This window comes from Egretta garzetta, unplaced genomic scaffold, assembly GCF_000687185.1.
Source record: "Egretta garzetta isolate BGI_Z169 unplaced genomic scaffold, ASM68718v1 scaffold313, whole genome shotgun sequence".
In the NCBI taxonomy this organism is placed as follows: Eukaryota; Metazoa; Chordata; class Aves; order Pelecaniformes; family Ardeidae; genus Egretta; species Egretta garzetta.
Window position 1 is genome coordinate 2,198,590 of NW_009259063.1, and position 11,693 is coordinate 2,210,282.

Consider the following 11,693-nt stretch of genomic DNA (forward strand, 5'->3'; position numbering starts at 1 on the left):
CCTGGATGAAGTCCTGTGTAGATTGCTCTAGGAGAGCCTGCTCTAGCAGGGGGGTTGGACTAGATGATCTCCCGAGGTCCCTTCCAACCCTTGCGATTCTGTGATTCTGTGATTCTGTATTCGAGGTGCAACCTCACCAGTGCCAAGTATAGGGGGACAATCACTTCCCTGGTCCTGATGGCCACACTGTTCCTGATACAAGCCAGGCTATTGGCCCTCTTGGCCACCTGGGCACACTGCTGGCTCATATTCAGTCAGCTGTCAACCAACACCCCCAGGTCCTTTTCTGCCAAGCAGCTTTCCAGCCACTCTTCCCTAACCCATTGAGTGGGGTGGTTGTGACCCAAGTGCAGGATCCAGCACTTAGCCTTGTTGCACTTCATACAGTTGGCCTCAGCTCACCAGTCCAGCCCTTCCAGATCTCCCTGTAGAGCCTTCCTACCCTCCAGCAGATCAACACTTCCACCCAGCTTAGTGTCATCTGCAAACTTACTAACAGTGCACTTGATCTCCTCATCCAGATCATTGATAAAGATGTTAAACAGAACTGGCCCCAATACTGAGCCCTGAGGAACACCACTTGTGACTGGCCATCAACTGGATTTATCTCCATTCACCACAACTCTTTGGGCCTGGCCATCCAGCCATTTTTTTATCCAGCAAGGAGTATGCCTGTCCAAGCCATGGACAGCCAGTTTCTCCAGGAGAATGCTGTGGGAAACAGTGTCAAAGATTTTAGTAAAGTCTAGGTAGACAACATCCACAGCCTTTCTCTTGTCCACTAGCGGATCACCTTGTCATATAAGGAGATCAGGTTAGTCAAGCAGGACCTGCCTTTCATAAACCCATGCTGACTGGGCCTGATCACCTGGTTGTCCTGAACATGAGATGGCACTCAAGATGATCTGCTCCATGACCTTCCCTGGCACCAAGGTCAAGCTGACAGGCCTGTAGTTCCCCGGATCCTCCCTCCAGCCATTCTTGTAGATGGGCATCACATTTGCCAACCTCTAGGCAGCTGGGACCTCCTCAGTTAGCCAGGATGCTGATAAATGGTGGACAGTGGCTTGGTGAGCACTTCTGCCAGCTCCCTCAGAACCCCTGGGTGGATCCCATCCGGCCCCATAGGCTTGTGTGTGTCTAAGTGGTGTAGCAGGTCACTAACCACTTCCCCTCGGAGTATGGGGGCTTAATTCTGTTCCCCATCCCTGTCTTCCAGCTCAGGAGGCTGGGTACCCAGAGAACAGCTGACCTTACTATTAAAGACTGAGGCAAAGAAGGCATTAAGTACCTCAGCCTTTTCCTCATCCTTTGCCACTATGTTTCCCCCCACATCCAAGAAAGGATGGAGATTATCCTTAGCCCTCTTTTTGTTGCTAATGTATTTATAGAAACATTTTTAATTGTCTTTTACGACAGTAGCCAGATTAAGTTCTAGTTGGACTTTGGCCCTTCTAATTTTCTCCCTGCATAACCTCACGACATCCTTGTAGTCCTCCTGAGTTACCTGCCCCTACTTCCAAAGGTCATGAACTCTCCCTTTTTTTTCTGAGCTCCAGTCAAAGGTCTTTGTTCAGCCAGGCCAGTCTTCTTCCCCACCAGCTCACCAATGTTCATTCCAGCTCAGCCTTCCTCCACTCCTCATCCCCATGTTTTCCTTTTTTTTTTTAATCCACAAATTAAATGCAACATATGTTACAAACCTCTGTGCTTAAATGCATGGGCAATCAGGAAACTGAAAGAACAAAGCAGGATCCCTAGGGTTTCAAAATGTACAAATTTTCTTGCAGTCTGAAAGGGTGGAAAGTGAAGGGAAAATAATGATTTGCACCTAACAAGTATTTGCAAACTAAAGAACAAAAATGTAGGTAATTATGATTAATAAAAGTCTTAGAACTAGACTGCAGTCAATCCCTCGATAATTTAGGAGCAGTTGGAGGGGGAGAGCCACACTGGGCTCAAAATTTTGCATCCCTCTTGCAGAGATTTGTAACAATATACTTACTTCAAAAGGTATACATGGAATAAAAAATTTGCTAATCTTGGGCCTACCCTACACCCTTATAGATATGCTTTAGCATTCAGAGGCACAGATTAAATCCTCTAATCCTGTACACAAAATTGCTTTGAGAACCTTATTCTTTCACCAGTCTGATCAGGTATTCACTCTGGACCACGGCAAATGCCACAATTTCCCTTAGTGCCACAGCTACCTATAAATCACACCAAAAAGGTAAAAGTTGGACAAATAGAAGCAAAAGAACAGCAGGATGAAAAAAGGTGAAAAACTTGCATGTTTTTTTCAAGATTCCCCACCAACATATATATTATTACAAGAGTGAGCACACGCAAGAGCAATCTTTTGATCTTTGAAAGCAGTTATGATATACCATATAAAACTCGTCCATTAAAGTCTGCTAGATTTCACTTCCTCTATTACAAAGGTTCCACAGAACTCAACAAATACAAACAATCTGCCTACAAAATTTATAAAGTCTCCGATTTATCAGTGGCTCAGGAAAAAATTCTCTACATTAATCAACATTCACATAAAGAAGTCTGCCATCGAAGTCACTGGGAGTTTTATAGCTGAATTCACCTGCAGTAGAGAGTTAGACTAACCCATGTTTTCTTATAACTCTATTAAATTTGAAAGGAAGGTCTAAATAGCTGCTGAACAGATATCAATCTCAAGTATTTTCTACTGCTTTTAGAGGAACTGTTCTCCGTTATAAGAAATCTTGCAAGACTTGTAGATATTTCTGACCATACTGACCCCTTTGGAGAGTAACAAGAAATTCCTTCCTTGTAGGCATGAAGAAGAAACATTCCATCTCAATCCTCTTGAGATGCCTACAGTTAGAAAGGAACCTGTGCTTAAATATCTGCAGCACAAAATGAAATCTGAAGTCCTAGCGAAAACTTTGTATCTCAGTACACATGAAGGAGCAGGATTTCCTCCCAATTGCCCCCACAAATATTTCTGACACCACTCACCACATTACACAAAATATAAAGACTGCACTTTTTCTGTGGCATTACTATTAGTCATTTTTTTTCTGAGCATTTCTGAAACTTCTACTTCTCAAGCAACAGTAAAAGGAAGGGCAGTTTTCCAATAAGGAAGGACAAAGAGTTCAGGCCCCAACCCTTTTTTTCCTCTATTTGCAAATTCAATACTTTCTTGCAATTTCTTAAAGAAGTATTGGATGCAGCAGGAGGGAAGTGCAGCTCCCCTCTCCTCCTACTGAAGTTGGTGATAGGAAACAGAAGAGTGCTAACGTAATAAGTAGATACTCATTTAAGTGGAGGCAAGCTTAAAATTTATTGACCTGAGAGCAAGAGGTCAATATTTATTCAGAGAACAATAAATCTTGATACTTGGTTCTAACAGATGTTAATCCAATGTATTATTAAATCCATCCCATTAAAGCTAATTAGATTGTGTGTCCTCGTGAGCCTTGTTGCCAATAGTCATTAGTATTGCATGGGTCATAATTACTGTGCTTTGATAATTAAATCATATAATTTCCAATAAAATTAAACATCTGGGTACAGAAATACTTATTTTTCTCTACCATGACTATATTATTGTACAATTCATTGGGTTCTTCTTTCATGCTGCTGTAGACCTTCTTTCCATTCTTCTGCCAGGTCCAGCACAGCTAAAGAATCAAAAGCTCTGTTTGAGCTGCACCATTTTTTAAAGTTTCTCATTTGTCTTAAAAACCTGATACTCCTAAAGCCACATCCATCTACTATTGATGCATTTGGCAGGTAAGGAGCAGGGACACAAATCACTAAGTAGCTGCTATCAGGAAAAAGAAGAAGGGAAAAGAAAAAGGGGTCATACTCCTAGCATAAGTGAAAACTTCCTTCTATTTTGGAGTTTTATGGTGATTTCCATCCCCACATTTCAATGTACTTCGCAGATAAAAGGAAATACTATAATCTCCATCTTAATCTCTGGAAGGAACTGGGGCACACAGAAAGGAAATAACAACCAAGATATTAACCACAACTCTACGCCAAAGCTAGATATCACTCAGGTACATTAGTGAGTTCGTGAGCAGGACAGGGTATTTTTAGCGCAAATTTCTCTTGCAAACACTCTTGCAGAATACATACAAACTTGCCGTCATTTGGGACCAAGTGGTTTCCTTCCTGAAGGAATCACAGCTGAACTCGGGCATCAGGGTGCAATGCAGAGTGCCCCACTTGCAGTGCAGATGGCAGCTCCTGCAGTGGTTAGCACTCCATGCACCCACAGAACACACTAGGGCTGGTGACTGGTGTGAACTTCACTGTTGGTGAAGATTTAGTGAGGACGTGAGGGATCACAGAAAATCAAATCCTGGTCATCCCATCTTCTTTATGCCACACACATCAGAAATATAGACTACACTTCCCAACTTTCAGCTCTGTATATTAAATTATATTGATCCTTGACAGTATTTTTCCACCAGGACCTGCACTGTTTATGGGCAGTAGTTGCTTATTTCTGTAAGAGTCTCACACACAAGGGGAGTAATATCTTGAGATGAAGTGTTAAGTGCATTGACCTGTACATTATGTGTTACCCAGAGACATGGCCCCCAGCACTGAAGGTAAAATGTGGAAAGTAGGATTCAACTGCCATCATTTTGGCAGTCTAAAAGTTGGACATCTAGCTTAAGCTAGTCATCTAGGCTTTGCCTTTAATTAACGGGGAAAATGAGGCACCTCCAGAGAGTGAGTGATTCACTTCATCCTAGAGTAGGTATATAATATAGATGAGCTCAATTTGGAAAGCTTCTCTCCTCCTCCACGGGCCTCAGTAGAAGATCCCTGCCTAAGTTTTAAATGGCTAAAGCAAGGTAAGATGAAGTCTATGCAGACAGTTTATCTCAAATCAAAGATATCTAAAATCCACATTCCTCTGCTGTTTCTAGGCTATGGAGCTGCTGGATAGGCCCAAGAGCTGCATTGGTCACAATGCAGAGAGAGGATATCTAGAGTACAAGCAGAATCAAGGGAAACCAAGTGCTCCTCCAGTGACTAACATGGTAGCTGTGCGTTAGGTGATGTGATTAAAGATTAACCACAGAGAATACAAAGACCCAGCAAGGATCAGATAAACAACAGGCTGAGGAACCCTAGCAGCCTGATCAGTGAAAATGGAGCACATCACATTGACTGCTCCTCTGACTATCAAAGGAGGACACCTGCCCCTGTTGTGAAACCCACAAAGAGAAATAAATGAAAAACTGAAGAAAGAAAATTCTGGGACTGTAGAAAACATATGGGATGCTTAGGTGAAGGACCAAAAGTATGGACAGAGAGAGGTCAAGGTGGATTGGGGAGGAACAAGTGTGGGGAAAATAGGGAAAAGAAGACAAATAGGGCAGTCAGATACAGACTGCTGGTCAGTACACTCACCTAGTTGAACCCTGCACTTGATCACAGAAAACTATCATATATTTTTATTAAATCCTATTTCTTCCTTCTTTGTGGATGTGAGAACACTACTGAACTTCAAGATGGACAAGTCATCTAGCAGGATAAGAGGGCTGAGTACCTGCAGCTGGAGAGATTTGCAGACCAAGGTACCAGGCAGCTGGATAGACTCAATATCTAAGACTAGCCACCAGAGAGACCATAATGTGCATATATTTACCCCACAAGATTTCAGTCCTTATCAGCTGCGGAGAATTGGGTGGTTCATACTGTTCATATCTGTATGACCATCATATGTGTTTATGGGGGTGCCAGTAAAGACACTGCTCTCTGTGTTGGTCTGTGTGGCCAGCTGTGTGTATATCATGTATTTTGTGCGTGTGTGCATGCAAGTATGCACATGTGCACCTATTGCGTGTACTCACTGGACCTGGGGACAGGGAACCACAATGGTCTTGTACCTATTGGGTTGGAAAAGGAGGAAGCCGCCCGGGTCCTGAGGACACCTGACACTGTACTGCATTGCCGCTGCTTTGAAGTCTTTTCTGTGGTTGACAATTTTCACTTAAATTGTGCAAACACGTGCTTTGAATCATTTTCTATACATAAGAACTCATTCGCATTTGATCTCAGGAGCATCCCATTGGTCCCACACACGCATACTGATCATGAGAAAACTGCCTTCAGGGTGGAGGTTCATCTGGCTTTGTTGGCATGAACTTGAAATGGAACTTCAGACTAGGATAAATCCACAGATGCTTTTACCTCATTATCCTATCGTATGTTAAATTCTCTGAGCTCTAAAATTAAAAATGCACAGAATGAGACAATGTGAGGTTTGCAGTTCTGTTTGAGGAAGAGCCATCTCTAACTAAGAACATTTGTGAGAATACATGCTAACACCGTAAGAAGGGTGTGCCTTTGCTCTCTTGACGCTACTTCCTTTCATACATTCAGAGCCAGTTTTTATAAAATTAGTGCATACAAATCCATTTGGTGCACTGCTGCCAAGCTGGCTATGTGTTCATGCACAGATCCATTTTTCATGTACGCACAGATTATTTGCACGCATATATTACATGCATGCAAATGTACATGCAGCTGTGTAGGACCGATTTAGAACAAAAGTCAGACTTGCAGTAGACTCCTCCAAAAAACACAAACACAAAATACAAGCCAAAGAAAAAACCTGCATCTAGTACATGGCACAACTTCCATCTCTCCAACGTGCTATGGAGCAATTGACTCTCCCCATCTAGCATGGCTACAGGCTACTGCTCTCATACAAGCTTCGAACTGTTGTTATTTTACTTCCCTCAGATGATTCTCATTATAACCGGGCTGAGTGCTGAGCTAAAAAGTCAGTGTATGAATCATATCATCAACTCAGTTGTCTGGAATCCTGCTTTTCCATGCATTTCCTCATCGCTACATGGATCACCAGTGTAAAACATGTTGTAGCTGCATTAAATTTCCTTTTGCTCTTTTTAACCCTACAATTGCCTGTGAGCAGATACTTATTTACTGTTATCCAGCTTCCTAACCACTGACAATCTGTGCCTTCGCTGCCTGCCTCACAGAAGTCACGAAGAGTTACAAATATTTAACTTGAGGTTATTGCCCAAGGGAGAACTCTTTATCCAGCTTCTGGGATAAGGCCTCAGCATTGAGTGTCTGTGTTCTGCTCAGGAAGAAAAAAGAGAACTCTCAATTTAAGCCTAATTCAAGCCATACCATTGCTCCATGTGCCATCAGATCTCCTCCATCTTTTCACATGGGAAGGCGGCTCCAAGCACAGTATCTTTTGCCATAGCCATCTCCTGCGGGACCACAGTGGCCTCGTACCTATTGGGCTGGAAAAGGAGGAAGCCCCTGGTTCCACCAGCTTTTAACCCTGCCGGAGGCACGATGTATGCACGAGAGTAGCTCAGAGCACTAATCCTGAGACAGGCTTCTGCTGCCTTACAGATGTACACAGAAGATAAAAAAGTGGGTCCCAGCTATTAAGACTTACTATTTACATGACAACCTTCTCCTTTTACCTGTTTATTTGAACTACACTATTAGCCCATAACGGCCACTGTGCAGTCCCATGTGTTGTACAGCCCCCTTCTAGTATCTAAAAACTGTACCTTTAATATTTTCTACCTACCATCTCTCTACACAGTATTGTACTAGGTTTCCCCATGTCCATAATCTGTCTAAATCCATCTATCAGCCTCTATTCATGAAAATTATACTTTGATTTTTTAGTAAATTGAATATTTTTGAATTATTCTCTTCAGTAGAATTCATTTTTCCAGTCACAGAATCCAAAATACATCTTGCAGTCTCTCTCTTTGACGCCAGTTGTATTCCCAAAGTACAGGATTAGAGCAGCTTTTATAATTTCAGGGTGGGCAGTAGGGAAATGGTTTCTCCTTGGTTTGTTTATAATCTTATAAAAATCTGTAATCATGTTTCCAGAGCTGTGCTCCCCCTTCTCCATTACTACTTCATGCGAACAACCAGTAATCAATTTCTACATTCTGAGACTGGGTTTCAGTCCACTGCAACATTTTTAAGAACTGATATATTTTAATTTCTCTAGTGTGGAAACAACACTAATCCCATCTTGAAATTATGGGATATTTTATGAATATTTGGTGATCACACAGACAAAAGTACTATGTGTTTATCAAACAACCGATTTCAACAAGATATATGGATTTAGAAGCACCACTAAACACTTTGGTTTCTATCTTAATCTTTAAGAGGATTCTGCTAAATAGATTAATCATTCAGGGACAGAGAAAAAAGTTTAAAAGCTTGGCAGCAAAAATGGTTACTCTCATGTGCTTTCATTTCCCACTGTCAACTGTGCCTTTGGTAAGAGAGGGTGCACCTTGGGTTGTTTTTGATCACCATCTAGTGCATGAAGGAAGGAACTGCACAATTTTAAGGAGAAACTTGCCGATTTAAAGTTAAGCAGCAGTAGGATTTAGAGTCCTTTTCATCATTTTTAGAAGACCTCAGGTAGGCTTAGTGAACTTGAAAAAGTGGGAATTTCCAGATGTCCCTAGCTGCCTCATGAAAGACAGATGTTTCATAATGACATCGTTTTCTACTAGTGCTGCGACTGTGATGGGCTGGGATATAAGGCAGGCAAGACCTGCATAGGGAAGCAGCATCTTTTTCAGGCCAGATTACGTAGTGAGAAAAAGCAGCATGGTTTCATGCAAAGAGTCCTTTCATCAAGTCTCTGTGTCTTTTCCAGGTGTCCAAATGTTGCGTTCATTTCACTGTTGTCTGATTTTTAGTCAAGATTGTAAGAAATACTATTTGTAAAGTTTTTCACTTACAAAACCAGATTGTGTGTTTTGTTATAACAAAAACTCACATGCTGATTGTGCTTCAGCATCAATACATGCAATGGGGACTTCAAGGCCGGTAAATCAGGAAGATAACTGGACAAAGGAAGACCACCAATACCATTGGGGATGAAAGTCCCTGGCAGCTTTAGGTCTTGATCATTGCAGGTAACTTGGGATAACTTGTGAAACGCTTTCCAACAGCACTGGCCAAGCCAGTAGGCTTGCCCTTCAGAAAGCATGCCGTGACTCAACACACAGGAACTCAGTGTGTTTGCGCCGAGTAACTTAAAAAGGCTAAAACAAATCAGAAAACACATCTTTACTGAAACAGTGTCATACCTTCAATATTAAATAATAACAATGTAAATTTTCATCAAAGCTTAGCAGGAGGAATTTCAGGAGATTACAGAAGATACACTTGGAAGAAGCCTTTGCCCATAGACAGCAGAAGACCCTTCTTTTAAAATGGAAAAATACGACTTTTCCCCACAATAAAGGCAGGCACGTTCCTGCTAATCCTTGTGAGGCCAGGTCAAGGAGCAAGCAAAGATACTTTGACACCATGACTTACCAGTAGCACATAGTGACTTTTATACAATAGCTACCCATGCGAAAATCCACATAGAGCAACTAGCCAGAAGGGATGTCTTTAGGTATCCCTTCATACCTGAAGTTCAGACCATCAGCTGAATTGTCAGTCAGGGAAAAAAAAACCCAAACCTAACCAAAAAAACAACATTCAGCTGCTGTTAAAACTGTATACAAAGTCCTTGAACATTACTAGATTCAGAACCCAAATAGGACATTCAAATGCCTAGGAAGGAGAGAACTGTAAAATCTTTACAAGCAGTTTCATATTCTATTAGACATTGGCCTCTCAGTTATTATTCAACATATCAGTTTTTATTCAAAATACCTTATTCAAAATAACTTTCTAGACTAAACCTTGTAAGGCACACATAATTTTATACAAAGGATTAAAAAAAAAAAAAGGAAAGAAAGAAAGAAAATTAAAAAGTAAAAGTTAGTGCTGCCTGGAAAGCAGGAGATAATTCAGGCTTGCTATAGTTTATTCTTTAACAGCTCATGCCTTCAAAACAGAGCTGGCAGTATTACTGAGGAAATCATGTTGATTTAAGAACTGGAAGAAATTTCCTCCACTCCTCAAACATAGTTTTTTCTCCTGACTGCACCACATCGACATTAACAGCCTGGGCACTAAGGAGCCGCTCCGACCCATTACTGTTGTTCTGGTGCCCCCCGATGGTCACCTGGCTTTACTACCAGCCACGGCTTAAAAACCTCTGTTGGAAAAACCCCTCCGTTCCAGGTGTAATTCCCAAATGCGGGAGTAGCTCCTCATCCGGCTGGACCAGAGCTCTCAGCCCTGACACAGCTACTGGCACTGCTGATTCCCCATGGGTGGTTTCCAGAGTTGGGCATGCAGCACAGGTCCTACAGCCAGGTACTAGCCCCCCTCTCCCCCCAAACCCCTTCCAGCCGAGCGCTTCAGCAGCTTGAGCAGCGAGCCCTTCGGGTCAGCACAGCTACCTCATAGCTACTGCTGATTGTGAGAATTAACCTGATTCACAAGCACAGATGTTACATCCAGGGTCTCTGTAGAAAACGGCATTATATTAATCGAACTGCGGCATCGTTCACGCAGCTAAGAGCCATGGATACCCAGCACCAGCTGTGCCTTCCCTGCCTTCCCCAGTTGCTGCATCCCATCACCACACACGCTGACCTAGCATGCCCAGACAGCCCCCATCTCATACAACAATCAAGTTTTGCACAGCAATGCATCCTGTCCCAAGTCACCAGCAGGGCTGGCATGGACCCGGTATGCTACATCTTCATTTCCAACCATATCGTGGCACAGAGAAATTAATAATTGGTCTATAAATCAGCACTTCCCTCTGTGAACTGATCACAACCTGACTATACTCACTGCAGCCAAAGGAAAATGATGGTCTCAATCACCAAGTGGTGTTTCAAAAGACTTAATTTCCAAAAAACTTCAGGTGGAAAATACAGATGAAAGCTTAAAGCTCTTGAAGAAGAGATTAGATGGCCAAAAGCTGCAATCCTTCAATCAAGAAAGAAGACAGCTTTATCTAAAAGCCTATCCTGGTATACTGGCAAAATGAAGATAGCAAAGCAATATTTAATAAGTTGAAAGGGGGAAATGGATCAGATAGCAATCAATAAAAATGTGACATGGAGAAAATTTATCAGAAGGAAAAGAAATCCTTGATTGACAGGGCTAAGAAAAGAAGAAACACTTTAGTATGTACATGGGGGACAAACAAAGCCCTACCTACAGTTAATCATTAAAAATGCAGGCAAGGCAGAAGTGTTCAGTAAGCTTTCAATTTCTGCATGGAGGAATTCCTACCACAAATCTGATGAACTTTCTGAGCCATCAGAAGCTATTGGGATGTTAAAGATCTATTGAGGGCAAATTTTTAGATCTACAGGCCTGGATGGCTTGCACCCAAGATTAAAAAAGCTCACTGAATCTGGATAATTTTTGGGATACCATGGAAATTTCAGAAAACAAACACCAGTATTAGAAGTGGTAAGGAGATAGACCTAGTGAAATAAGGATGCTTAAGCTAATATGAACATAAAGTTAAAAAAAAAAGAAACACTTGTTTTGGATTTAATTTATAATGAATTAAAGGGTAGAAAGATAAGGCCATTTTAAAATTTATAGAAACAGATTTAAAATTTAGTCTTTTTTCTTCCATTACATTTATATCTTTGCCAAACACCATTTTTTTGTGTCAGCCAGCCTTCATTATTTTGTTGATATTACAAGTTTTCTTGATGATTTACTTGCACTTAGAGCATTAATAAGAAAGCCTTACACAAGTCAAGTAGATGAAAAATAGCAGGAAT

The 11,693-nt window shown here is 41.6% G+C and overlaps 1 protein-coding gene across 1 annotated transcript in view; it reads right to left on the reverse strand.

Moving 5' to 3' along the window:
• The window catches only part of GADL1 (glutamate decarboxylase like 1), a 73,862-nt gene that overhangs the window by 10,696 nt on the left and 51,473 nt on the right, over positions 1-11,693 (reverse strand). The gene's annotated exons all lie outside the window — the stretch shown is intronic.